This window comes from Equus caballus, chromosome 17 (assembly GCF_041296265.1).
Source record: "Equus caballus isolate H_3958 breed thoroughbred chromosome 17, TB-T2T, whole genome shotgun sequence".
Lineage (NCBI taxonomy): Eukaryota > Metazoa > Chordata > Mammalia > Perissodactyla > Equidae > Equus > Equus caballus.
In genome coordinates, this window is record NC_091700.1 from 68,038,643 (window position 1) to 68,066,244 (window position 27,602).

Consider the following 27,602-nt stretch of genomic DNA (forward strand, 5'->3'; position numbering starts at 1 on the left):
TCCTTGCTCAGCCCTAGCTACAAGAGAGTCTGAGAATACACTTTATTTTTTGCTGCATATATTGCCATCGCAAATAAAAGTCAGGGTTGTGAAGAAAGTTAGAGTATTGTTTTCTTTAATTTCTATGAGCTACTTATGATTACTCTTGTCAAATAAATTTTTGTATAATCTGGAACTTATTTTATATTTCTACCAATTTAACAGCTGATTAATAGATGGATACTCAATTTAGTATGTATTTGTATAATTGCTAAATCTTTATTTGGGTAGTGTTAAGACTCCCTTCATGCTCCTTTGGTGGAAAATTCTGTTGTTGGTCACTCTTTTGGATTGTGATTGAAGAATAAAGTTAAAACATTTGGGAGGGCAGTGTAGCAAATCAAAAATAATTGTATGTGTTGAGAATGTATAGTGCTACTGAGTCAAACTTAGGTGTTATAAATTGCATGTACGATGGTTGTCATATGAAGGTATTTTGAGAAGGGAATATGTCTCCGCATGAAGGCTGGAAGATAAGATTGCAGAGATTAAGAATGAAACTCTGGAAACGAGGGTCAGAGTAGGTGGTAACCCTGACCTAGGAAGGGACATAGGCAGAATGCCATGGAACACTTAAAGAATGTGGGAGGAGACAGTGGAAGAAAGAAGAATGAATCCTTCATTCTTAGGAGGCAGGAATAAAGAATATTTTGAGAAGTACAATCATAAAGGTTTAGAATGAGGCTGTGTGTCCAGAAGGGAGAGTGAGTGATCCAAGGAATATTGTCAGGTTGGAATTTGGGCAATTTGTGGAGCAAAATTTTTCTGAAGTCAATGAGGGGTCTGACGGGTCAACAGAAAAGACCTTGATTTGCCAGGTACCTGGATTTCTAAGCAGGATAAACCAGGTTGTAGCCAAGGAATAAACGTAAAAGTGAATTTTAAAGGTTAGGACTTAGGAAGAACTACATATTGCTTTAAAGTAAATTCGTCAAACTGAGTTAAATGGGTCTGGGAAAACACTAATGCAGTCTTCTTCTCCTTCTAGAAGGAGGGTGCTCTTCTAGTATTCCTTCAAATAGTGCTCATTTTTGTTTTTTTCTTTCCTGCTTGGAAATATCTAAAGACTGAAATAATCGCTAAGTAGTCATTACAGGCTTCCTTATTTTGTGGATATAGCTATAATGAAACTGGAGAAATGATGCCAGATTCTTTTTGTTTGAAAAAGGGGAATATTTTAAGTTTATTAAATGTGAAAATATAATTCTTTAAACTGTAAATAATACAGTAATATCCCTTCTACTTTCCACATGAGCAATTTATATTCTTTTCTCCTTAGGCTCCTCTTTTCCTTGGCAAGTGTGTCTGTAGTGCCTTGAAAAATGATTAGAATTGGCTTAATGTTAATCTATTCCTATAACACAGTTTTGATATCCAGCTTTTTTTCTTGAGTATCTACAAATCCTTTTTTCTATATTTGTGAAATTTCCCCTTTATATCAGATCTTTACAATGGCTGCGTCTACTTGTGTTATATTCTAATAGAACTGTGTCTAACATTTGTTACAATCTTAGTGATCAGTGCTCAATAAAAATACTATAATAACAATAATAAAAAACCCGGGGGACGGCCCAGTGGCGCAGCGGTTAAGTGCGCGCGTCGCGCTTTGGCGGCCTGGGGTTTGCCGCTTTGGATCCCGGGTGAGGACATGGCACCGCTTGGCACGCCATTGCTGTGGCAGGTGTCTCACATATAAAATGGAGGAAGATGGGCATGGATGTTAGCTCAGGGCCAGCCTTCCTCAGCAAAAAGAGGAGGATTGGCAGCAGATGTTAGCTCAGGGCTAATCTTCCTCAAAAAAACAAATACAAACAAACAAAAACCCGAATGAGTTATGTGAACTAGAAAGCTTACTTGCACTGTAACTGAAAAATAGACGTGGAATATCTTCGGCCTTTCAGAGGGTTGATAAATTGATTTCAGATTCACAGTTTTCTGCAAAAAGCCAAAATCACCCAAAGGAGTTCAAATATTACTGGGATTATGTAATGCGTGGCAGCTGGTGGGTTGAAGACAGTACCCCACCCGAATTCTTACTGAGAAACCTATTCTATTTGGATGATAAAGAGTAATTCTAAGTACTATTTTAATGAGATTTGGCAACAGTTACTGTAATATGAACCCACACCACCCAACACACAATGGACTGATCAAACATTAAAGTATCATTAAAAATAGAAGACTGAACATGAACTTCAACAGCAAACCTGCTTCTTGTAGGCACGCACAGAAAATCATCTTAATTTGACAGCAATCTCTTCTGTGGTAAAGTCCTCCAGGGAATGTGATTACGCCACCTCCTTCTTTACCCAGTACCAATGTTTACAAATCTTCTTGTAAGGAAATATTTTCTTATATTTAACCCAAATCCCTGTGTGGAAGCTTAAGCCCACTACTTCCTCTTCTAGCTTTAGTGAAGATGCAGTACAGCTGCCTCTTCCAGATGGTCCTTAAAGAAAAAAAAATCCTAAGGCTTATTTACATGTAATCAACTCAGATAGCCCCTCTCTCTATCCCCATCAACGAGAAAGAAGAGATTGCATTGCCTCCTCTTACATTCTTTATTCCCTCTAAGGTTTGCACATTACCATCTTATTACATCTTCGTAGTTAAATATTTCCACCTGTCCCTAATTATTTCCTTATGATCAATTTCCAGAAGTGAAATTCCTGGGTCAAAAGGTAAGCACGTTTCAAATATTTTTAAATTTGTATTGCCAACTTACTCTTGAGACAGGTTGTGTTTATTTATTCATCTTCGGACTGTGTAAAAACAAAAAGTCTCTTTCTTTTCACTCTTACCAATGTTGTATATTACCATTCTTTTTATCCTTGCCAATTCAGCATCTCATTTTAATTTTCACTTATTTTCTTATCAATGAGGTTGCGTATTTTTTCATGTATGTTGGTAATTTGTTTTTTTGTGTATGTAAGAATTTTCTTTTCTATTCTTTTGCCCATTTTCACGTCGGCATTTTTCTCACATAATAGTTTTTTTAATAGGAAAGAAATTAACCTTTGTTGGGTACATGTTACCAATCTACTTGTTCCACTTGTTGCTTGCTTTTTTATCCTACCTGCCATAGTTGGAACAAGCAGATATGTTTAATTTTTCTATAATAAAATTTATGAATCAGTAAATTGTGAGTCTTGCTAAGGAGCCTGTTCACACCCCAAGATTATGTAGATATTCACCTATATTTTCTTTCTTAGAACTTTTATAATTTAAGAGAAATAAGGAAAGGCATCCCTGAGAAGGTGATACTTGAGCAAAGATCTGACAAGAGGAGGAGGGAGCCACATGCATATTTTGGAGAGAAGTGGTCCATGCAAAGAGAGCCACAATTGCAAAAATCTTGTAATTGGAACCTTTCTGTATTGTTTGAGGACCAGCAAGGAGGCTAGTGAGTTGAATGACTGAAGGGGTAGAGAAAAGAGAAATGAAGTCAGGGAGAAAATAAGGGCCACGTTACATACGGCCTTCAGGGTCAGTAGAAGTCCTTCAATCTGCGGAGATGGGAAACCATGGGGGCATTTTAAGCACAGAAGTCATGTGACTTGACTTTCCTTTTAACAAGATTACTCTTTATTTTTTTATAGTTTAATAAGTTGACTTCAAATTATTTACTTAATAATCTTATTTTTTTCTACAGATAGAAGCATATCTTTTTTTTGATGCAACTTGTATAAATTATTGAATTCTTATGTATACTTAGAGGTAAAATATCCTTGAAACTTTCATTTTGTTTGCTTTACTCTCTTGACTTTTTCTTGCATAAACACAATACTGTTTTAATTGTTGTGCCTTAAAATACATTTAAAATCTTGTTGGGAAGACTCCTTTTTGTTACTCTTTTCTCAAATTTTTCTTGCTTCTTTTTGGGCATTGTTTTCCTCTATACAAACTTTAATGTTATGATCAAGTTAAAAAAAAATCCCTTGGCTTTGGATGTTTGAATTAACTGCCTAGATCATTTCCAGCAAGAATTGAGATCTATGTAATACTGTCTTTCAGTAATTTAAGCCTCATTTAAAGTCCTTTAGCAAAGTTTTGTAATTTACCACATTTCGGTCTTGCACATTTGTTGTTATTTCTTAAGTTTATTCTATAGTTTTAAGATATCTCGATGTTTATCTGAACCTGAATTCAGTATTATGAAAAGTTTTTTTCCCCTTAATTAACCATTATGTGGATGCCTGGTGTTTTTCTATTTCCTTTGCTCCTTGCACTTTGTACTAAAAGACATCTTGGTATTTGGAAAAGCAAGGTCTTTGATTTTGGACAGGTCTGGATATGAATCTAGGTTCTGCCACATACACTGCCTTGCAAAATTCACCTGATCTGTTTGAGTCTCAGTTTCCTCAACGGTATGATGATAATAATCTCTTAGAGAGCTTTTATGGAGATTAAATGAGGTAAATTATGCAGGACATAGCATAAAATAGTCCTTAAGTACATTTTTATTTCTTGACTTTTCTAATGACTTATGTTTTCTTCCTAGCCTTCCCATCTATAGCTAATCTTCCCAGGGCAGACCTAATGAAACATGAAGAGAAATCATGTTTCCATTTTGTGCCTAAAGTCTTGGGCTCTTCAGAGCCTTCATACTTTATTTTTCCCTCCCTTTTCTCAGTCTTATATAAGTTGGTTCTCTTTAAATCATTCTAAAATGTTAGTAAATAATATCCTAAGAAATTATCTTTTATGACAGAAGGGAACTTCCAGAAAGAGGCATTCCAATGGTCTCTATCATGTCACTTCACTGAAATAACTTTCTATTACCATCAACTGGCAGAATTGAGGGATTTCCCTCAAAAGATTTCACTATGAAATAACAGCCTTGCCCTTCTCATGTTATCTGAAGTAGTGCACATATCAGTGAGACACAAGAGTCAACCATTTAAATGAACACAAAAAAGTTTATGACAGAGTTCAGAAGTTTGGGGTAACAACAGACTATACACAGAATACATAACTATCAATCTTATTTAACCCAGTTTGTTTGGCATAGCCAAACTCATCTTTCCATTTCATTCTCTTCCAGTTGGCTTCTTCTCCATAGTTGAGTTGAGACTTTTGTTCTCATGGTTTTACCTTTAAGTCCTTCTATCAGGGTGAATTAATTCTCTTTTGCTTGCAAAGTTGGTTATTGGAGAAGCAAAGTCCTTTTCTGTCTGGAAAATAAACCTGTTCTATAAACTTCAGGTGGACACTGGCCTCCTCATTAAACTTGATCCCCGATTTGGCAGCATCCTCTGGACAATGCATATAGCAGTGCCTTTGATGGGCCTCTGGTGTGTTTCCCAGCCTGTTCTCTTTGAATAAGCTTCATCTGGTTGTTTCAGGACCTGCCAGCAGCCTGATGGCCTCTTGTTCTCATTTACTATAAAATGATTATACATGTTTTCACATTGCCATCTACAGCATGGTCACTCTCATTTCTGGAGGTTAACTGCATCTCTTCATCTCTATGCCTTTTCTCCTGCTATTATGTTTTTCTGGAATTCTGTTGGTTTAAATATGTACCTGGTGGAATGATATTAATCTTTTTTTTTTTTTTTGTGAGGAAGATTGGCCCTGAGCTAACATCCAAGCCAATCCTCCTCCATTTTGCATGTGGGATGCTGCCACAGCATAGCTTGACGAGTGGTGTGTAGGTCTGTGCCTAGGGTCTGAATCTGCAAACCCTGGGCTGCCGAAGCAGAGCACATGAACCCAACCACTACACCACTGGGCTGGCCTCATGAATGATATTAATCTTAAATTGCCCATGTCATATATGACAATGTCCATGAAGTCTTCTAGATCTATCCAACAGGACATGGTTCCTCCCTCCTTCACTCTTGTAATTCTCTTCACCTTTTCCCAGGTAGTCATGGTATTCTCCTATGTATTACCCTGCAAGTGCTTAGTGCTAACCATTTGTAGTTACTGGACTAGGTACTGAGAATACAAAATGAACAAGCCAGAGTAGCTTCCATCAGGGATACCAAAGTGGGCAGAGAGGCATGTAAAAACATTATATTGAAACAAAAAATATTATACTGACACAAACATGGCTCAGGGGATGTAATCATAAAGCAACTGTGGCTTATTTCCCAGAGCCCTTTAACATGAGCTCTGCAGGGTCTGTCCCTCCGCTTCTCCTGGATAAAAGTCAGGAAAGAACTGTGACTTTTAAAATTCATTCTTAGGGCACAAAACCCTCTCTCAATTTAGTAATAAGAATGTTCTGTCACCAGAAATGTCACAAGCTCAGGCTTGCTATCAAGTTGAGGCATCTTCTACCGCCTGAAATCGAGGGATGGAGACTAGAGGCTTCTCCTTCCCTGCCTTGCACATCTATACCTCCACCTCTTCCTATTAATGGAGTTTTCTTTTCCCTTCAGAGTCAGAGCTGGTGGGGGAGAAAGGTAGGAGGAGAGATAGGTTGGGGCAAGATATTCCTTCTATGCCCATTACTGCTGTGGGCCGTGTAGTGCTGTTCTCTCATTCTGGTGGATGCTTAACGCTGGCACTTTCTATTACAGGTGCTTTTATGGTTCTTTGGAGCCTCTCCCTCCTCTAACTTCCCAACTTTCCCAGCATCCCTTCCCTTGCCTGAACAAATAGCTGAGGATTTCTATCTTTATTGCGGCTCATCATTTCCTGCTCCCTCAGCCCTAGGAATCCCATGATACTGCCAGTTTCTCTCTAGTGAGTCTGCTCCTGCTTTGAGTAGCTTTATAGGGCAGGACCTAAGGTGAACCCAGATAATCACTCTTTCACTCATTTGGCTACATCTGGTCCAATGGTAACTTTCAGATATTCATTGCCTACTCCTTTCCCCCATCCCTCATATCCTGCCCCAATAAACTCTGGGTCTACATACTGATCTCAATTCAGCAACAACCATTTCACCCTTCCACAAAGGAACCTGCCAGCCCACCTCTGACACTTAAGGTTTCCAAGCAAGAACCAGGAGCCAGTCCACTGTATCTCCCAAATAGTTGGCTTTAAGGACATATATTGAACCCTTCTAGTTGTTCTTTGAAAACTCTGTCTTTTGACTTGAGGCAGAGGGTAAGCACCACAACCTCCCCCTACAGCTATCTCTCAAAATCTTCCTCAATATCTGCTTTCACTTTTCTCAACTCTTCCTAACTTTTTAAAGGTGTGCTGTCATCTCAGGGGCTACAAAATTATTTTTGCCATTATTACTTTTTCAAATCTCGATTTGAGTTGTAGCATCTATTATTTTCATGCCTCAGCCAAAACAGAGAGAGAGAATCTCATTTTAATATCCAGTTACATAATTATATTATAATGTCATTGTTAAGGAAGAACACTTATTCCCTGTCTCCTTTTATTTCCATGGTGGGGAGGTAACGTTAGCTGCTTTCTCCAGGAAGGGGCAGTACATCTTTTCCCACTGCTGCCCAAGGAGCGCTGGTAGTGTCAATACTGATTGGTGAAATTGGAGAGAGCTTGTATCCTTTGTACCACATCCCACATATTGGTGGGTGAGGGTACTTTGCCTAAACAGGTTCTAGACTCACTCTTTTCCTGTCTTTAAAATCTCCTGGGGGAGAGTCTCTTCCATCACAGCACTGGGATGTTAAACCATAATGGAAGGTAAGAAGTCTCACTGTGCTCTTTAATTTAGTTGCTACTAGACAGCTCTATCTAAAGGTAATACATTTGGCTCATTTCTTTGTGCTTCGACTCTTGGCTAGAACTCTAGATGGAAGAAGTGTTAACTAACATCCTGAAACTAATTCTTCACATTGGTAAAGTGAGTCTAATTTTTGATGGTTAAAAAAATATCTTTTCTGCACAATATTCAGTATCTCTTACAACAGATTGAATAAATGGAAATTTTGTTGACATTTTCTTTAGTAGTAAGTGCTCTTTGAAGAATAAAATCAAAGTGCTAAATAAGCACAGAGAGGGGAGCATCAGGTCCGTAAACAATGAACAAAAGGGTGGATGACATTACAGTCTGAGAGTTTAGTTGGAACAAAAACACATAGCATAGGAAAATACATCAGAGGGTTGTTCCATAGTGGGCTTAATAGAGTGAGAGCATAGAGTACATAATGGGCATTGTCAAGTGTTGTTAAGCTTGTTTGGTCTGCGATTTTAAGAGCCCTTAAATTCCATGTTAAGAAGCTTGGACTTATTCTCATAGGCAAAGAGAATCTGAGGCTTGGGCAAATATATGGTAGCAGATGAAAGTCTCTGAAAGCTGAGAGATGTACAAGGATGCTATCTGAAGCCCAGAACACCAGAAATGTTGAATGCCATTGGTGTGGACAATGGGACAAGGAATGGATTTCAGCAGTGATGTTTCTTGCTACCAGCCACTGTGGGATGCCCCTAGGGTTGAAAATGGATGGGCAAATCTTCTTTTTAAAGTTTATCCTGGGTGGTTGGTGAGCATATTAGTAATTGTTACCCATTTCTTAAATTCCTACTATGGGTCATATAAACAATTACCAATCCTCACAAAGCTGCAAGTTGTTCTTGTGTTTCCTTTATAGATGAGGAGACAGGTGCTCAGAGCAGTTAAGAAAGTTGTCCAAGTTTCCAAAACCATGAATGCAACCTGGTGTGGTCTAATGCTTTTCTGGGCAGAGTCTGATGAGCAGCTTCCTCCCTGCTATCCCAATATTGAAGTCCCTGAAACAACTGGAGACAGGCTTAACTGAAATCTGTTCCTTAGATTGCTGATAAAAGCTGTGGACAGGGAGTGAGCAGGCATGATTACCTGATTTACTCTTAAGTATTATAAAAGTACACTGGAAGTTTACAAGTCTGTATACAGATTGTATCCCATGGTGGTGAAAACTGAATACTGCTATGGGTGTGGTAGGAAAGGCTAATGAAAGAGACAGGGTGGGGAAGCAGACCTAGGGACAAAACACCATCTCTGGTCATATTCCCTGGTTTTCCAAAAGTTGATGGTGGAAAGTGCCCTACTGGATGTGGTCAGACCTGAGAGTGAAAGAGCCGCCACTCTGTGAGAATCATAGGAAATGCTGTTTTGTGAACATTTCTATCTATTCTTTTCCCTAACAGACTTTTGAAAACAGTCTAGCTGCGCAGAGAACCCACACTCACCTTTTCCGGCCAAATACTGTACCATAAAAACTGAGAAAAAAGGGGAAAATAAATTCAAGTACAAATTAACTTTCTCTGAAGCCACAATCAGATCGCCACCACTTTTTGTCCGTCTGGTACTCTCTCCCATGACTAATTGACAGGGAGGTAAAAATCTATCTGTAATCCATTACTAGTTGGTCATTACGTTCTCCTAGACTTCTACCTCCAATGTTCTTGTATGTCCGTACTTTGCTGTAATTTATTTTTCTGCCCATTTTTTTCCTTTAAAATGTCTCCTTTTTAAGAACAATTTTTAAAACTGTCTTCTCTATTTTTTTAAAAAGTATCATCTTGAGACGCACACACACAATTTCACACTACACTTCAAGAATTGTCTCGCTAGAAATGTCACTTGCTGGGAATGCTATTTGCCCTCCAGGCTGGGATGCTGAAGTAGTTTTTGCAGAGACTGTCATCAGAGGAGAAGGCGAAAGGTTATTCTGGCCCTTGTTTCCCTCAAAACCTTGAGATGATAAGAATTAAGACATAAGGAATATTAAAGAATTTTGGCATGACAAGTGGAGATGAGAGGCATTTAAAAAGTGGACATGAATATAGTTATTTGTCAAAGAAAATTATTTCTTGTCTAAGATAAAGAGGAACAAAGTAAGAACTAGGATATATATTTTGTTGTAAAATACATTAAATTGCTTTTAACTATATAAAAACCATAAATATATTTATAAAATTAGCTAGAATCAAAGTTTAGAAGTAGATGAGCATTTTCTTCTGTCAAGATAATGGAATAAGGCTACAAAAGGAATGGTGTCAAAATATGTACAACTCAATGGCTCACATAAATCAATTTTTGATCTATGTGCTTGGTTACAAGACATTCTCCATTTTGGGAGATTGTTGCAATCTTCTTGGTGGGTATGGAAAAGATTTTTCCTGCACAATAATTCAATATCTCTCACAACAGTTTGAAATAAATGGAAACGTTGACATTTTCTTCAGGTAGATGTAAAATTGTTCTTACTAAACATTGTCAGCAACGGAGAGATTTCCTTGGAAATTCTTGTCAGCGAGGGCTCCCTTCTGCCTTCACAATGGCCTTTCTGGGCACACACCTTCAGAAGCGCAGCTCAGCCTATGAACACTTGGGACCATCTCAAAGTTCAGCCCGGTCAACCTTAGCAAGGTTAGTCAGTTACTGGAGGGGGTTGGCGGAAGGTGGGGGTGGGACCTGCAATTTGACCACAGCCCTGGCAAGTATGACTCAGTTTCTAATCAACAAGCTCAAAGCTCCTCTGTGGCGCAGCTTCATAACTAAATGTTAAAATAAAAGTGCTTTTCTAGGAAGGAGCACACTCTACTTGCCAAATCCTAATTTAATATTTGTCTTCAGAGCTCAAAGCTTAGTAGAAAATTTAGCCATAAGATTCTGAGCATTTAAGCAGGTGGTATACAATTAAGATGCTGCCTTGGTGGCAAGACTTTTAAATCCAGTGCTCTTGTTTGTCATATAGATGGTTTATGAATCTGGGCAATCAGATCTCTGTATTCCCTCCATGATAGTCCCACATATTATTGTCAGCATTTCCTGTGGATTCACCTTGCAAGGCTGGGGACCTAGAGAGTGAAGCATGCTGATGGTCTGGGGTTCCCTAGGGCTACAGGGTTACAATGTTAAGATCTCTGCACACCAGCCTGGCCTTAGTGTGATGGAGGTGCCTCTCCGGAGAGGCGGTGTGGTGGAAATCAAATCTATGGGTGACTGCACACAGCATGTGCAGAAAAGGAAATATGGAAATAATAACTTCAGGGAAGAGGGGAAAAAGTAAACCAAAGAATAGGAATGAACCAAAGAACCAAAAATGAATAGGAGGGGTAATGACATAGGAATGAGTCCCAGAGGTTACAGACCTTCAGTATGGTTTCACTTCTCTTCCTGAATGCTCTGAGACTTAGAACAATTTCTCTTAATTTCTCTAGGTCTTAGTTTTGCTCCTGGGTGTGTTTTGACTATCTGATTTATGTGGTATTTTATAAGTATAACATCCTAGTGTTCTATTATCTTTACACTCACATTTTGATTTTCAATATGTTTACAGATTTTTTTTTTTGAAGATTGGCACCTGAGCTAACAACTGTCACCATTCTTCATTTTTTTTTCCCCCTTTTTCTCCCTAAATCCCCCCAGTACATAGTTGTATGTTCTAGTTGTGGGTCCTTCTAGCTGTGGCATATGGGACGCCGCCTCAGCGTGGCCTGACGAGTGGTGCCATGTCCATGCTCAGAATCCGAACCGGCGAAACCCTGGGCCACCGAAACAGAGCGTGCGAACTTAACCACTCGGCCATGGGGCAGGCCCCCTATAGATTTTATTAAAGCAGAACATAAATGTGTCTTGATTCTTGATGATATATTATAATGATTAGTAAAAATAGTAGTTAAAAAGTGGCCAACCAAAAAGACTTAAAATTCACAAAGTTCCTTTACCTTAAAAACTAAGAATATGCACCTTAGTTCCCAACCTACCCAACTGGACATATCAGAGGAAACACAGACCACAACCTGCACAGAAAAATTTTTCCTTTCTGTGTAAATCATCTTAGCCGTTTGAAAGTGTCTTCCGAAAATTTAAGACTATTGTTCCAATACTTACTATTTTCAATGGTTACATCATAAACAAGACGCTTTCCTTTGATTAATAAAACTACTAAGAAGATACTATTGGCATAATCTAAAAGTTCTGTGAAAGCCTCATTGCTATTTCTTGCTGAACTATAATTTGGAAAAGAGCAAAACAAGTGAAAGTGCAAATAAATCCAATGGAATAACCCAAGAGTTTTGCATTGATAAGTCAGAAAAATCAATTTATGCAGCCAAGGCATAAACTAAAGGTTCACACCGTGTTTCCATGCAGCCACTCTTTCATAGGTGTTTTGAGTTTCTGCTAATTAATAAGAGAGCATAAGTGAATGAGTAGACTGAGTATTAGGCTGGAAGTCAAGGGATTCTTCCATTTTTTTACTCCATGACTTTATCCACTCTCAAATCCTGTGCCTCTGTTTCCACATCTGTGAAAATGGGGATAATGATATTTACCTGACTAATGTGAGATTAAATTATAGACTTTAAAGAACTAAAGCATATGCATTCCTAGAAAAAACACATGATTATTGCTATTTTAATGAGACTGAGGCTTTTGGCAAAAATATAATCTATAAGCATGGATAAAAGTCCTGTAAGTTTCTCAGAGCCCTTAGAAATCTCCAGGTGTGCCTATGATCTTGTCATGGATGAACTCACTCTTAATGCCCTCAGGTTATCCAGCTGACCTATGCCTTTTAGTCCCACAATGAGGTTGAATGCCAGGTAAAAAATCAGGGGTGGGCAAACCTTAAAACAGACTCAGAAAGAAAAAGTCTTAGAGTGGATGTGAGACTGTTGTTATTCCAAATGTAACCTTCAGGCGAGTGGAATAAGCCCCGGTTCTCAGAGAACAAATGTAAAGCAGTGCCATGATTCTCGTAGAACACAGGACTCCCAGGGTGGTAAGTCGGCCCACTCTGCTAAGGTGATTCCTTTGTTAGAGTGCAGAACGTCATGCTCACCTTGAGGGTGATGAGACCACAGTCCAGTCTTCCTTTTCCATTGATGGAGTAGGAGAGTCAGAGGCCAAGGCTCTGCTCCTTCTGGCTTTGCTCAAATTGCTTCTAATTCATCCCTCCCTAACAAAGAGACAGAGTGAACCCAAGTCTCTAAGCCTTGTTGGCAATGGCAACTTTGGAGGCTGGAGGAAATCCTTTCAATGGGAATACCATTGAAGGGTGGACATGTGAAAGGGGTCTTTGCCCCACTCCCATGGTCTCAGCTCTCAAATATACTACGATGCCCATGAGAATTATAAGTTGCATAGTATGCTTACAATATGTCACAGAATTATGACAATATTCCCACTTATCCAACATCCTGTATTCTATTTGAAAGTATAAATACGTTTGCTTTCACCCATCATGAATATGACCTCTTAGGTAAGCATGAATTCCCTGAACTGTGAGGTAATATATTCACTCCATTGTCATGGTCATGAAATCAGAGGTTTATGAAAGTTCCTGTCAACTCATCAATTTTCTCTCCATATGGAGAAGAAGTTAGTGCACATATCAATCTTCATGGGGTTCAGGGTTTTTATTATGGGCATGTGAAATCCACTTATGACCCTTTATAACACTTTCACAAGATCAAATATGTATAGCCAGCCTTACCTGGTATTTTTCACACCATAGAGAATTTGGCTTCTTGTTTATTGCATCTGCAGTCTCAAAGCTCTTTATAGGATCTTTCCTAAGTGATATTAATAGTAATGGTGGTCCTTTATTAATAATGCATAATAAGAATAGCTTTCATTAAAACAACATCAGTTAAGTGATTAGAGAAATGGTCAGAGTTGTGGTTAGAAAATGGACCTATAGACATCAATGCTACTAAAGTCATTTATTCTTTGCCTCATAAAACAGAAATAAATATAATGACCAACTAAGATCTTAATGAGATTCTGCCACAATTGCATAACTGCAGACTGGCATTTTCATTTGTAGGAGCGTTTCCTTGGTGGTATTGTGTGATGGGGCATCCCCAGGAAAAAGAACAGAAAACAAAGGATTATTTGCATGATGTCCCTGCATGCCCTGTGGTTTTCTTTCGTTCTTCCCAGGCTAGAGTTACCATCGGTAGCAGAAATGTGAGCAGGAGGCTGGTTCCTTGTCCTGATTCTGTTCCATAATGCTGTGTGACTAAATGACAACATCCCTGAGCCTCAGTTTCTCTCATCTGTGACGTGGGAAAGATTATATCTATTTGTCAGAAATTTCATTTAGTTTGCAAGTAGAACTTTGCACCTAATGATGCTTTGTAAAAGAACCATAAACACTTCCCTGATAATTCCCAGCAAAGCTCTGAAGCAAGTGCACTTCTTTCCTGCACTCAGACCCTGACTTCCAGTGTAGGGCCATGGCGGCTGATTTTGATAGTGGGAGTTCTACCATCGTAATCATTTTTGGCACTTGCTTTGGCTTCGCATGTGTATTTTCCGCATGGTGTTCGATTGGGTATGCCGTCTGTGAGTTTTATGTCCACGTCTGCTTTTTAGAATGGGGACTCAGAAACAGAGATAGACCCAGAAATCATTTATACCAAGCTGTAGCTATCATTTTTACTTCCCTTGGAAGGAAAACTCCTTGGAATTATTTCATATATAAACTCTCAAAAATATTTTAAAGTAAGCTTCATTAATCACGGCTTGGCTGTTTCCTAGGCCTTGTCCCAAAGGTCTGGTAAGCTTTAAATCCCTAGTGACACCTGCTGGGCAGACCTTGCTCACGGCTGCAGGCTTTCCATCAGCCTACCTCTTCTTTAACATGCAAAGCTGCAGGCCGCGAGGTAAGGGGCTGGCCGCCGCCTCCTCAGCTCGCAGCCAGTCTGCTCATTCCTCATGCAGGTGACCTCTGCCAGAACAACGCTGCGCTAGATTCTCCCCAGCGCTCTCTCGGGAATTGATTTCCAACCTGTCCACCCCCCAGGAAACAAACAGGGATCTTTCAAAGTTGGAGAGCAAGAAGGAGAGATAGAGAGGAGAGATCCAACAGGATCCGCCCCCACTCCCAGCCCCAAGTTACTATAAGCTGCTTCTTTGTCTGAAAACTCGGAGGTGAAAGATGCTACTTGAGCCGTATGTTTTGTTCAGCACAAACCAAATTATGCTATACTTGCTTATATCTGAACATATTGGTTTATCTTACATAGAGTTTAATTGATGCAAACTTGAACTTCAGTATGTTAAATTCTCAGAGAAAACACCATCCCTGTGATTTAGATTGCTGTGTTTTTCTTTGAACAAAGCAAAGAGGAGCAAAGCAATTACACCTCAGCTTCTGTTTATTTCTTCCACATTCACCAACCATTACAAAAATAGCGTTCAACCTCTTGTAGTGTTACTTCTTGTGTCCTTTACTGTCCAATTGCAAAATTTCTTTCTGAGCCGACATCTGCATCCTTGGACAGATCAACTAGTGTGTAAAGTCCGTGTTAGCCGATCAAGCATGGCTTTGTTTGCGCTTATTCACTGCGCATCCAGCACTGCGTAAGTGGTTTTGCATATTAACTAAGTGCACAGTAACCTTCCTTTACCTCCTCAGAGCTCCACCCCCTCCCACCCAGCCTCCTCGGGAAATCAACACTGTTACTCGCTGAGGAAGCTGCCAAGAGGTTGCCATGGCAACTGTTCTGCTTTCAGCAGCTACTTTTCTGATTTGAAGAGGGGTGGGGGGTTGGGGGGGAGAAAAAAAAAACCTGAGGAGAACTAGGTGGCTTTCTGATCAGAGTTCAGATAAAGAGGGTCACAGTAATTTGCGGGCACTGCCTAAAATAACCCAATGGATTCGAGAGTTGCAGCCAAAGAAGCAAACAAACAAAAAAGGTAAGTACAGTGGAAGGGCAATAATTAAATTATTTGGTAGTGGTCTGAAGCTGAAGCATTTCAAATTCATATCAGTCCATCTCATCTAGGATGCTATTTCATGAGGCTTTTCATTTTTGTCCAGAGCCAAACAAAGATGATGAGCTTTATGAGATTATAAACGGCAAGGGGGTAAAACAGCACCAGAATGGGAATCTAACATCTGAAAGTCATTTTCCAAAACTTCATTCAGCACGGGAACAATGCCGCATTCAGGCGTAATGAGCTGAGAAGGCGTGGTGCGCCAGGTCAAACTGGCGGTCTCTGAGCTCCTCTCAACGGAGTGCTTTGCCAAGGTAGGCCATGAAACAGTCTCATTTCAAAGGAGGGCTGGGATTAGGCAGGGAAAGGTGGAAAAAGCCAAAAAATGGAAGGCTGGGCCCATAAGACTGGTGGGTTTCAGCGACATACAGAGAGCTATGCTAAAAACTGCCCCAGACACCTGGTTCCTGGGATTTCTGCAGCTCCCCATGAAAAAGCTGAACAGTTCACAGTGATTCCTGGCAGAGAGCTGGCCAGGCTCCAGTAGGGCCAGGTTGTGAGGGTGGCAGTGACTTAGTGAGTCTGCGCCTCATCCCTCCTGCCTCTGTTCTGTCCACCGCCCAGCATACACCTGCTCCCCACTGGCCAACAAGCTTCCCAGCGCTCCTCTGCATTCCACCTTCTCTTTCATTATTTATTCAGCAGTGTTGGAAACATAGTTCTGTAACCTTCCTCACACAAGCTACTATTTTCTGAATCTATATAGTTTTGTGCAGAACCCAATAATAGCTACAACACCCATATAAATTTAAAGGAATTGTAAGTTACAGGCAAAACAAGTGTAGAGAGACCAAATGGGATTGTACCATGCAGCGTCATTCTGGTGACATTCTCATTAGCGTTTGATGACAAGATTATTAATATTCTTAGTGGAGTAGCAAGGGAAGCACTAAGATCTCAGAGGTTAGCAACTCTGTAAGGATATGTAAGAGTATAGCATGGAGGACTGAGTTTGGAGCAAAGAGAACTAGCTCTTTGCACATAGCGACTTGTTTCTGACCTGAAATACAGCCATTTTTGCCTATGGTTGGAATGTTTGTGTCTCCCCCAAATTCGTATGTTGAAATCCTAACCCCTAAAGATGATGAGATTAGGAGGTGGGGCCTTTGGGAGGTGCTTAAATCGTAAGGGTGGAGCTCTGATGAATGGGATTAGTGCCTTACAAAAGAGACCCCACAGAGCTCCCTAGCCTCTTCTGCCACAGTGAGGATGCAAGGAGAAGTCTGCACCCAAAAGAGGGTCCTCATCCTGATCTCAGACTTCCAGCCTCCAGAACTGTGAGAAATAAATTTCTGTTGTTTATAAGCCACCCAGTCTGTGGAATTTCATTTTAGCAGCCTGAACGGACTAAGACACCCCATGTTGTGGCCAAGATAATAGGTTTATTGTCAGCTTTCTGTAGACTGTTGTTGCTTGCATTTTTTATTTGTTCCTGACAAGTAGAGACGTTTTGAGGTAGGAAGGAAGAGGTGAAAAGGGAAGGGAAGAAAATATAAACATCAGAAACAGGAAACAACTAAAGCAAATTTACCCTAAAGCAAGATTCAAATTTTTCATGGTTTATATCCTGAATGATCTTCGCAGATGACAAGAGGGAATGAAACAGAAGTTTGAAGATGCAAAATAAAATAAGGCCAAAGACCTAAAGCATTTTGTTTGAGCAAAGTTGTGCAAAGAACTAGAAGCCAGTCTAGAAGGGGAGTAGATGATATGGACTGCACCCTACATCGGAGCTCTCCGAAGTTAAAGCGAGGTAGGTAGAGTTCAAAATGGTGTGGGTTCTCCTGTGTATCATCGATGTAGCTGGAGGCCCTCTGTTATATAAAAGAAACAGGATGGAGAATGACAGTTCCTCTCAGACTACAGTAAATGTGATTAAATTATCTCATCAGCTTCATACTCCTGAGTATTTCTGCAATGCCAGGAAACCATGCGTGAATCTGACCTGTCTGCCGGCCCCTCAGACAGCACAGGCTAGAGGTATTAGTATTCAAAAAAATCCCTCCCTCAAATGGCCGGGTGGACGGCTACCAAGTTTTGTCTGTGTAGCAACTGAGTCCAGGAATGAGACGCGGAGAAATAATAAGGGGGGAAGGAATGAAAGCAAAGAGGAAATTCAGAAATTTGTTTTAACTCTGCCACAGCTTCTATTTCATCTCTTTTCACTGACCTGATCTAATTCAAGCAGCTATTATCCCTGTGAAACACTGCCACAGCTGAATGTATTTTTATTTTCCCTGCTCAAAGGCGATGTAAAGGGAATTTGAGAGCACATCACCTTCAGGGAAAAGACTGCAGCGTATTACTCACTGCCTCCCTCCTCCCCTTTGCGTGAAAAGGTTAATTTGAATAAGGCTGCTGCTGCCACAAATAGAACAGTAACCAGCGCACAGAGGAACCGCCAATGAGAATGTTTTTCAATGATGTCATACTTATACCTGCTCCTTATTATTTGCTGAGTCGTGACAATGTGTTCCTTGAATCTCACATTTTATTGGTGGAGAGCCCTGTCATTTTGAGTGCTTCTGGAGACTTTTAGACCCTGCAGTTTCTTTCCAAGCCCAGGATTTTTTCAGCTTTTGTACTTCTACTGTTGGAGAATACAGAATATTTTAAACTGTCGTCCTGAGAGCAAATGAAAACCTTTTATAATTTATGCCTGATTTCCACGGCCCCTGATACTAGACCCATTTGCAGTGCAAAAGCAGCACAAAAAAGACTGATTTTTGTTAAAAAAAATAAAAAACAACCTTTGAACCAAACTTTTATCAAAGTGTTCATAGAAAGATCATGCTTAGCTTAATATTATCACCACTGGCAGAATGGAAAACAAAATGATTCCATTTATTCTACAACAACTTGTTGCCCCATGGGGCAGAGCTTTCTTGAAAAGACCTGGTTCTAAATTTCCCGGATTGTAGCATGGATGGCATTGGAGGAATGGAAACGTTCCTGGGTTATTTTTGTCCTAAGTAGATTTTATTTTTTAAATCAGTTAGGTTTTTGTGTCATTAAAATGTGTGCCTCAGGTCACTCAGATTCCAGGCCTTTTCCAAGGAAACTCCTGGAAACAGGTTTGAAAACCACACTACCCTATAGTGAAGGCCAGAGTTAGAGAAATCAGTTGTTCATGAGTTAGGAATTATTCAATGAACTGAAGGATTCAAAGAAATATTCTGGTCATCAGGAGATACAGATGTGGTTGGGAGAAAGAAATGTTGGTGCTCCAAAAGGTCTCAGAAGCTATGGTGGTGAGTGGGCAAAGTCAGGTCCTCAGAGACTTAGAAGAGCAAGTCAAGCCGTCCATGGTGAGTTGGTGAAACAGAATGTATATATTGGAGGTTAATCTATTACGCAGGCAGCCAGTATATTAAATGCTCCAGTGAGAAGCGCAGGGCATGAAAGGAACAGGCGCATTGTAATGGGCAGAGAGGGACTGGAAAGGGTTCTTGTGTGGGACGTGAGATGAGAAAGGATGAGTATGTATGGAACAGACCTCCTTGAGTGGATTTATGTATTGTGAGATAAATTTAGAAAAGCAGGTGCACAGATTAGCAAAGACAATGTAATTAGAAGGAGAAAGTACCAGATATTTTGAACATACGTATCTCAAATTCAGTAACTAATATCAAATATTTTAAAATGGAAATGTCTTTGCAGCTGTGTATCATGGTGTATTGTTTTACCGAGTCTGATGAGGGGTTAACTAGATGTTATAAAAATTTGATTATTTTGTACCTTAAATAAATGCTTGTACAAAATTAACGTGGACTTTGAACTTTCAATGAGAATCTTACTGTGTTAAGAACATGAAAAATGTGACCAAAAATAAAGTATAATTGTGGTAAAGACTAGAGAATATAATTCTACCCTTCTATTATAGTTAGAAGGACCTACAGCCGTATTTACCGTACTTGAACTTCACAGAACTTCCACCAATAAACTGCATGGACATTTTGATTCCAGACATCTGTCTATAATGATAGCATCGTGGAAAGTATAGTGGCCTCTAGTGTCAGACTGACCTGGGTTCAAATCGCAGCTCCAAAACTTAGTAGCTGTGTGACCTTGGTCATATTAATTAATGTCTCTAAGCCTCAGTTTTGTTGAGGGATAATGATGACACCTGTATATAGGATTATTGTGAGGATTAAACTGGGTAATGTATACATTTTTATTAGTGTTGTGCCTGTTGCAGTAAATGAAAGATTTTTGTTTGTTTGTTTATTATTTTAACCTTATTACCTTTAAGGTCCTTCAAGTGCCTACATGATCTGGTACCTGGCTGACCATTTCCTTTCACTCTCTGCCGCTCTGTTCCAGCCATGTTGGCCTTCTTGCCACTTTCCAAACATGCCTGATGTGCTTTGCCTTTGCTGATCTCCTTTCCTAGAGCTCTTCTCCTCCCAAGTTTAACCTCTGTACTTTATTCAAGTCTCAGCTCTTATATCACCTCCCCTGAGAAATCTGACTTAACCTGTCTACACCAGCATCCCTATTGCTCTCTTTCCCATTACACCATACCATGCTCTTTCATGGTCACTTACAACTACCAGACATTACTTTACGGTTGCAGTTTTTATTTGTTCATTATCTGTTTTGCTCAGTTGAATGTTAGGTCCATTTGAATAGCGGTGTTGTTCACCTCTGTGCCCTAGAGCCTAGAACAGTGCCAGAACATAGTAGGTTCTCAAAGATCTTTGTTAACAAACAAAGATGAAGACAGCAATGGGAACCCCAAGTTCTTCAGGACAGTGCCATCACAGGGATGGAGTGCATTGACAAGAGAGGGGTTCTGAAGATCCTCGCCCCTTACCAAAGTTCAAGATGTATGCAAGCTTTTCTTATTGAGCCAAGAGGAACCATTTTAATTTGCCCATCACATCTAAAGGATTAAATTATAAGACAATGAGAATATATAGTTCTAGTATTCTTTACACAAAGCATGCCAATGCTTATCAGGGTAGATGAGATGGGGGGAAGCTGGTACAAATTACCGGGCCAATGGTCCAGAAGAGATTCCAGAGCAAATCCTGGGTGAAGATTTTGGGCTGGTGTACTCTTTCTGAGGTCTACCATGTTTTCCCCCACCAGGCTTTCCCAAACCTACTCGTGTTGGCCCCGATTTTCATGATTTTTTTGGTACCATCTAGGGAATTTGGATCAGTAACAATTAGAGAGCAAAATAGTAAATTCAGGACAGTATTCAAGACATTCTCAACATTGCACACACTTACACATTAATACACATATGTATTGAATGAACCAATTGCAAATTCAGAAAATATTTTAAGATCTTTCTACTCTGTCTCCCAGTCAGTCAATCATGATGATAAAACACACCCTCTTTCAGATTTCTATTTTCCCGGTAGCTGAAGGACAATATCAGATAGCATAGAGCTTATGTAAGCATTATCCGTGCTGACATTCCAAATGAGCAGACCTAATGCCACCTAATCATTTGGTTACAGCTTGGACTTGGCAGTCTTTTATAAAGTACTGAATTTGAAGGAGCATCTGCCTTTTACATCTTGGCTATGTCAGCACCTGTGGCTGCTGCTGCTTCTTGAAACTTCTTAACATAATAAAAGTAATATGAAATAAAATCGTTGGTAACCAGAATGCTTTTGAAAGATTATAGATTCGTGGGCAAAATTCAGAATGTAGAGCCTATTTTTAAAGAAAATTGCCTCTCTTCTCTGACACCTTCCTCCTCTGGTTCCCTCAGTTTTAGTTCTCTTAGGTTAGGGCTTCTTTCACCTGGAGATCTTGTTAAAATGCAGATTGTTTCAGAATGTCCGGAGTGGGGCATGAAATTCAGCATTTCCAACAAAATGTCTAGGTGAAGCAATGTGCTGGTCTTGGAGTAGCACGATTTAGATAGCATAATACCACATGTCTGCTTCTGCTCTTCCAAATTAACATAACATTTTAAAACGAAGCAGTTCAGTGTTCTCCTCCACCCGCATTTTATCCTATCTGGGTTTAGAGATTTTACTCTGAGGTGTATTCACATCCAATTGGTACTCAAGCCTTTTTGAGTCTCTCTAAAGAATGTTTCTCTGCCGTCCATCTGCACAGGTACTGGCTCGCTGAGACCATCCTCATCTTTCTCCTGCAAAGCTACAATAAACTGTAACTTCTCTCTCAATCCCCAGCCTTCTCTCCTTCCAACCCATCATCTATATTCGGTCACCCTACTTTCCTTACAAAAAAGTTGTTTTTGATGAGGTCACTTCCTTGATTAAAGACCCCTGCTGGTTCCCCTTGCTTAAAATAGAGGTTGATGTGGGCTCTGTCATCTGACAAACCTGGGCTGGAATCCAAGTTCTTTCAGTGTCTTTTTATGTAACTTTGGACAGCTTCCTTAATTTCTGAGAGCCACACTTTCCTCATCTGCACGACGGAGATAAGGCTATTTATCTCATGGTGTCATCACAAGATTTAGATGCAAACTTGAGGTAAAGCATCTGGCATGATGCCAGCCATAGTAAATGTTCAATAACTTAACTACTTCCCCCCCATTTTTCTGTCCAGTCTGACCAATTTGGCTTTTTCAACCCCTTAAATGGACACTCTTGAACCTCTTCTTGTCCTCCCTCCACATCACACATACGCATTCCCTAGCGTCACTGAACATTTCCTTTTCTGATGCATCTGCTGAAAGACTCTTCCCATTCTCCTCCATCTGGCAAATCCCCTTGGCTCTTCAGGCCGCAGATCCTTTGCTTGCATCCCTAAGAAGCCTGAGCCTGCATCTTCGGGCAGAATTTGCCATTCCCCTCTTGTCTTCCCACACGACTGTGCTCACACTTCTCCCATAATGCACTTGCTGTGATGTGCTGTTATGATTGATGCCATGGCTGTTGCCCTGACTCAATTGTAACCTCTCAGTGGCCAGGACTCTCTCTTATTTCCCAATCTTTAGTGACTTGAGCAGTTGCTGAATAAAGGAATGGAATCAATGTGGCGTGTGGTTTAAAGAAATGAGTGCTTAAATATTATATTGTAGAAACTAGAGAAAATAATTATGAAATAATAATAATATCTTAAAGTAATAACCCCCATTTTCTAGCTTATTTGACTGCTTTCCAGGCCCTGTTTAAAATGCTTTATACACACTATCTCACCAGATTCCCTTGACTGTCTTTTATTGTAGGTGCTATAATACCATTTCACAGATAAAGAAACTCACATTCAGAAAAGTTGCAGTTTATAATTGTTAGATTAGGGATTTGAAGACTTGTCTGACTCCAGAGTTTCTCTTCTGTACAGCACTGTCTCATGCAATCTGCTGCCCTAGCCTGGTTTCAGCTTCTTAGATGTAGATGAAGATCATGGACAGAGATCTTTACTAGAGAAGAATCTGTGAAGCAGATAAAGGCATCTCTGCCGAGTCATAGACTTAAGTGGTCTGGAGATAGCGGTTATTAGGTAGATAAAACATAACTCAGAACTCTAAAATTCCAATGTCTGGACACCTCGTAAATCCTTTCCTTTTCGCTTATTATTTGTTTTGAAAAAGCCATTAAACAGTCTTGTTCCTGAGGGAGGACTATTTTAATGATGCCTTTTTGACTTTGGAAGATACTTTTCATTTTCCCCACACCGTAGTTTCATAGGCAGGCCTCACACAGATCATTTCTTTAACTAAATTTTGTAGGAGAGCTCATTCCTGTGGGCTCAAAGAAACCAAGCTAACACTAAGGCAAATCGTGAAAACTGCTGTGTGTTCTCTGCTCCTGGGAACTGCTCTTTGTAACAGATCCTCCAGGTATTTTCAGTAGGGGAAATCTTGTCTACAAGAGCCTGATTATAGGAAATAATCATATAGCTAATTGCATCTGCAATTAACGACAAATCTGTAGCTTGATGGGCAATTGTGATCCCAGATATTTGAAGCCTCTCAGCAAAGCAACTATAAACTGTTAGAAAAGTTCTCAGTGGCAACCCTAGGAACAAACGGTGGAAGTTTATTTATTTATTTAATGGTCTTATTGACCCCTTGGAAACTTCTCAACCTAGACATACCTGGCATTCTGTTAAATCCGTAGGATTTCTGAATCTGTTGAACGTATCTAGATGTAGAATAAGCCAGAATATTTGGAAATAGGAAGTGGATACTTAGAAATACTTTAATACCTGGACCTTATTTCTCTAAGAGTGTTCCCTGGAACATTAGTTCCACAGGCTGTTAAGAGATGTCAGGTGAGAAAATAAAGTGTTCCAAGGTCAAATTCACAGAGAAACACTGAGTTTAAAGAAAGCCACTGGTTTCTTTGCTCCTGGACGTCTCAGAATCTTTACTCTGTCAGTGTGTGTTATGAGTCTCCTGGGATAGAACAGTGGTTGTCTTTTTGATTTGTTTTGTTCAGGGAGCATCTCAAAACACTGATCTGCAGAGTAGGCACTGTGGAGCTGTGGGCACAAGTTTTCTGCCCCCTGGGCTTTCAACGTATTTTGTCTGGCTATGGCTAACGTCCTACTCACTGGTGGGCACCATTGTAGCAACTCTGCAGAGTTGATATCTAGAGAGTAATAAAATAGAAGTCCTACATACAAACACAAAGAAGCAAAGATAAATAAAACTTTGGTATGACCCATGACATGGAGGGATTTCTGTAATTATAAAGATTGAAAATTTAAGAATCAAACGAATCCCAAATAGTACCATAAACACAATTTAAATTGAGTGAATTCATTTGGATAAGCTTGAAACTTTATATTTTCTCCAGATTATTGCTAAGAACACTGCTAATTTTCAAAAAATGTTAAAATATCACACGCAATAATAATGCATTGACAAAAATAAGAAAATTTAAATTTACGTAATCAAGCATATGGATAATTCAGAAGTCTGGTTATCAAGGTCTCCAAGTCACTTTCTATTTCTGTTCCAAATCTTACCATCAGGAAATCATGGCCTATAAGTACCTGTACAGTGTGGTCATGAGGAATAAAGTTAGGCATATTCTACTATTGCAGTAGCAGAGTCAATGGGCAAGAGTCTAAACCCAAAGTTAGTGTGAAGTCCTGGTTTCATTTTATTATTGATAAACATGTGCTCTCTCATTAGAGATACTTGAGTGGTGGCTGGCAAAGTAGTTTTGCATTTTATGCCTGAAAACATTAGGAGTAATAAGGTGTGTGACCAAGAGATGGTCAAGTGTTGATAACCATATGGGGTCTGGAGGTAGACATAGATGTAGATTGCAAATTGGTGGAGTGTCATCTGTTCTTTCCCCGTTTGGTAGGAGAAATTTATTTTCATTAAAGACCCCCTTCTGGAAATTAAAAACTCAGTTCCTCAGTTGCACTAGCCATGTTTCAAATGCTCAATAACCATGTGTGGCTAGTGGTTACTGTATTATAAACAGTGCAGATATAGAACATTTCCATCATTGCAGAAAGTTCTATTGCACAGCAATGCTTATATACAGATTCAAACCCATGGAAGTGTTAGGAGTAGGGAAAAAGAAGAGAGACTAAAATGGCAGGATTCTTTTCAACAAGTGGTAGTTTGTGAATTTATAGAAGATGGAAAAGTATAATGTCCTAAATTCTTTTAAAGTTTAGAGCTCTATAAAAAGAATTTTATACCAACCTCATACTTGCAGAGAATAGATTGTTGGTTGCCAGAGGCAGGGAGTGGAGGGTGGGAGAAATGGGTGAAGGGAGTCAAAAGGTACAAACTTCCGTTATAAAATAAATAAGTCATGGAGATGTAACGTACAGCATGGTGACCATAGTTAATAATATGGTATTGCATATTTGAAAGTTGCTAAGAGAGTAGATCTTAAAAGTTATCACAAGAAAAAAAAGTGTTGTAACTATGTAATGTGACGGATGTTAACTAGACTTACTGTGGTGATCATTTTGCAATATATACAAATATCAGATCATCATGTTATACACCTGAAACTAACATAATGTTCTGTGTCAATTATACCTCAATTAAAAGAAATAACAGGTAAAAAAAAGAATAAAACATTCAGAGGAAGGAAATAGACAAAAAGAGTTTCATGCTGAAGAGCGAAAAATCATAAAAAATTCAGAAACACTGAAAAAATAGGTTAACCTTTAGCTCTGTATTTAACAAATTTCTGCTTCTCAACTTATTACTATTAAGGAAAGGAACAATCCAGCTTGTTTTGAAGCTCATCTTTCACATGACTCATCTCAATCAGGGGCCCCTCTGCTCAAAAGGCTTCATGAGAATTCAGTTCCATGAGAGCTCTCAGTCCGCTGTATTCGTCTAGAGATTACAGTCAGATTTACCTCAAAGAGCTGAGTTCCCACCAGGGAAAGGCCAGGCCATGTGCTGAGTAAGAGGAGGACCATGGCAGACAGAAATTAGAAAAGTGAACTGAGAGAGAACAATTCCTAGTTTCAGGGGCTTCAGAGACATGGATGGGAATGGGGAAAACATTAAGAATGAAGAGAAGATGGAGGAGAGTTTTCTGTGTGGGAGCCAAATGAAACACAGATTGAAACCACTCAAGGAAATTATTGCATGAGAGTTCGCTGAAAAGACCAGTGAGCACTACTATTTTAGTTTTTAAGCAAGGAGAGAAGAGTGAAGGTGGTATGTATAATAATGAAGGAACAAAAGAGGATTATATTTGGAAAAAAGTCACTGACATCAATGTATAATCTTAAATACGAAAAAACCTCTTAAATATGAATAAAAATAACATTAAAATTAACTCTCATTTTAATGTTAAATATGTCTGATTAGAACTTCACTGATTTAAGACTTAGGAACAAAGATAAGTATGATTTTGCGGTGAAGACACAAAAGTAGAAGTCTTAGAAATATGAAATTATAGCAGGATTTGAAAATTGGAAGTTCATTTTTTTCTTCATTCATTTCTTCAACAAATATTTCCTGAGTCACTTCTTTGTGCTGGGCATTGTTGTAGACACTGGAGAGCAAAGCGAAGTCCGTGCCGTAATGGAGCTTGCCTTCCAGTGGGGAAGGCAGATAAACAAACAAATCAACAAATACATAGAATGTCAGATGTTTATATGTGCTCTGGAAAAAACAAAGAAGGCCACAAGGGATCAAGGATACTGGGAGCAGCAAGTACTGTGGACTGATAGTGGAAACAGCTGTTCTACATAATGTGCTCAGGGAAAGTCTCACTGAAAAGATGGCATTTGAGCAGAGATATGAAGGAAATGCAGGAGCTAGCACATGGCTGCCTGGAGGAACATTGTTTCAGGCACAGGAATTAGTTTATGCAAAGGTCCTGGGGTTGACATACATTTGGACTGTCCAATAAACAGCAAGGAGTTTAGCGTGGCTGGAATTGAGTATATGAGAAGGAGAGAGGAGAAGCTGAGGTGAGGCAGGAAGGACAGAGTGCAGAAGGCAATCCAGGCTTTTGCAAGGGTATTGCGCTTTCTCTGAAAGAGAGGGGAAGCCACTGGAAAGTTCTGAGGAGAAGAGCAATGTGCTCTGACTCAGGCTTTGTTGATGATTTTCTCTCCTTGCAGCCCATATATGCCTTTCACAATACCTTTTATTTGCTTGCCTCATAAATTGGAGTGGATATATGCAATTATGTCAGTATTATGGGGTTCTTTTCTAGCAAATTTTGGGCAAATTTAATTAAATGTAGAATTTCCATTTTATTTTCTAAATAACATCAACTTGTCTTAGGTTACACAGAAATTATCGGGAAAAGCAAATTGAATTTAGATTTCTTTACATTTCCCAATGTTTTCCCCTTTTTCATAAACTCTCAGTTTTAAGTGCTAATAAGACATATTTTGAAAGGAAATCCCACAGAGAGTTTTGATGCAAAACTTTCAGCATGTTCATGCCCAGGAGAAAATTCAAAGCAGAGGCAGTAGAACTTAGAAACTGTCAGTGATGTTCCTATTTTCTACTTCTTTAAATTTTTAAAAA

The 27,602-nt window shown here is 39.5% G+C and overlaps 1 protein-coding gene and 1 long non-coding RNA gene across 3 annotated transcripts in view; one reads left to right on the forward strand and one right to left on the reverse strand.

Annotated features, from left to right (window-relative positions):
• The window catches only part of KLF12 (KLF transcription factor 12), a 585,204-nt gene that overhangs the window by 551,362 nt on the left and 6,240 nt on the right, over positions 1–27,602 (reverse strand). The window lies entirely within an intron of this gene.
• The window catches only part of LOC111768602 (uncharacterized), an 82,266-nt gene continuing 70,101 nt past the window's right edge, over positions 15,438–27,602 (forward strand). The window contains exons 1-3 of one of the 2 annotated variants that reach the window (XR_002801048.2): positions 15,438–15,607; positions 15,732–15,942; positions 17,273–19,453. This is a non-coding gene — a long non-coding RNA (uncharacterized lncRNA). Of the gene's footprint in view, positions 15,608–15,731; positions 15,943–17,272; positions 19,454–27,602 lie in introns of those variants that run through there. The other variant, XR_011427827.1, reaches the window with a different exon arrangement.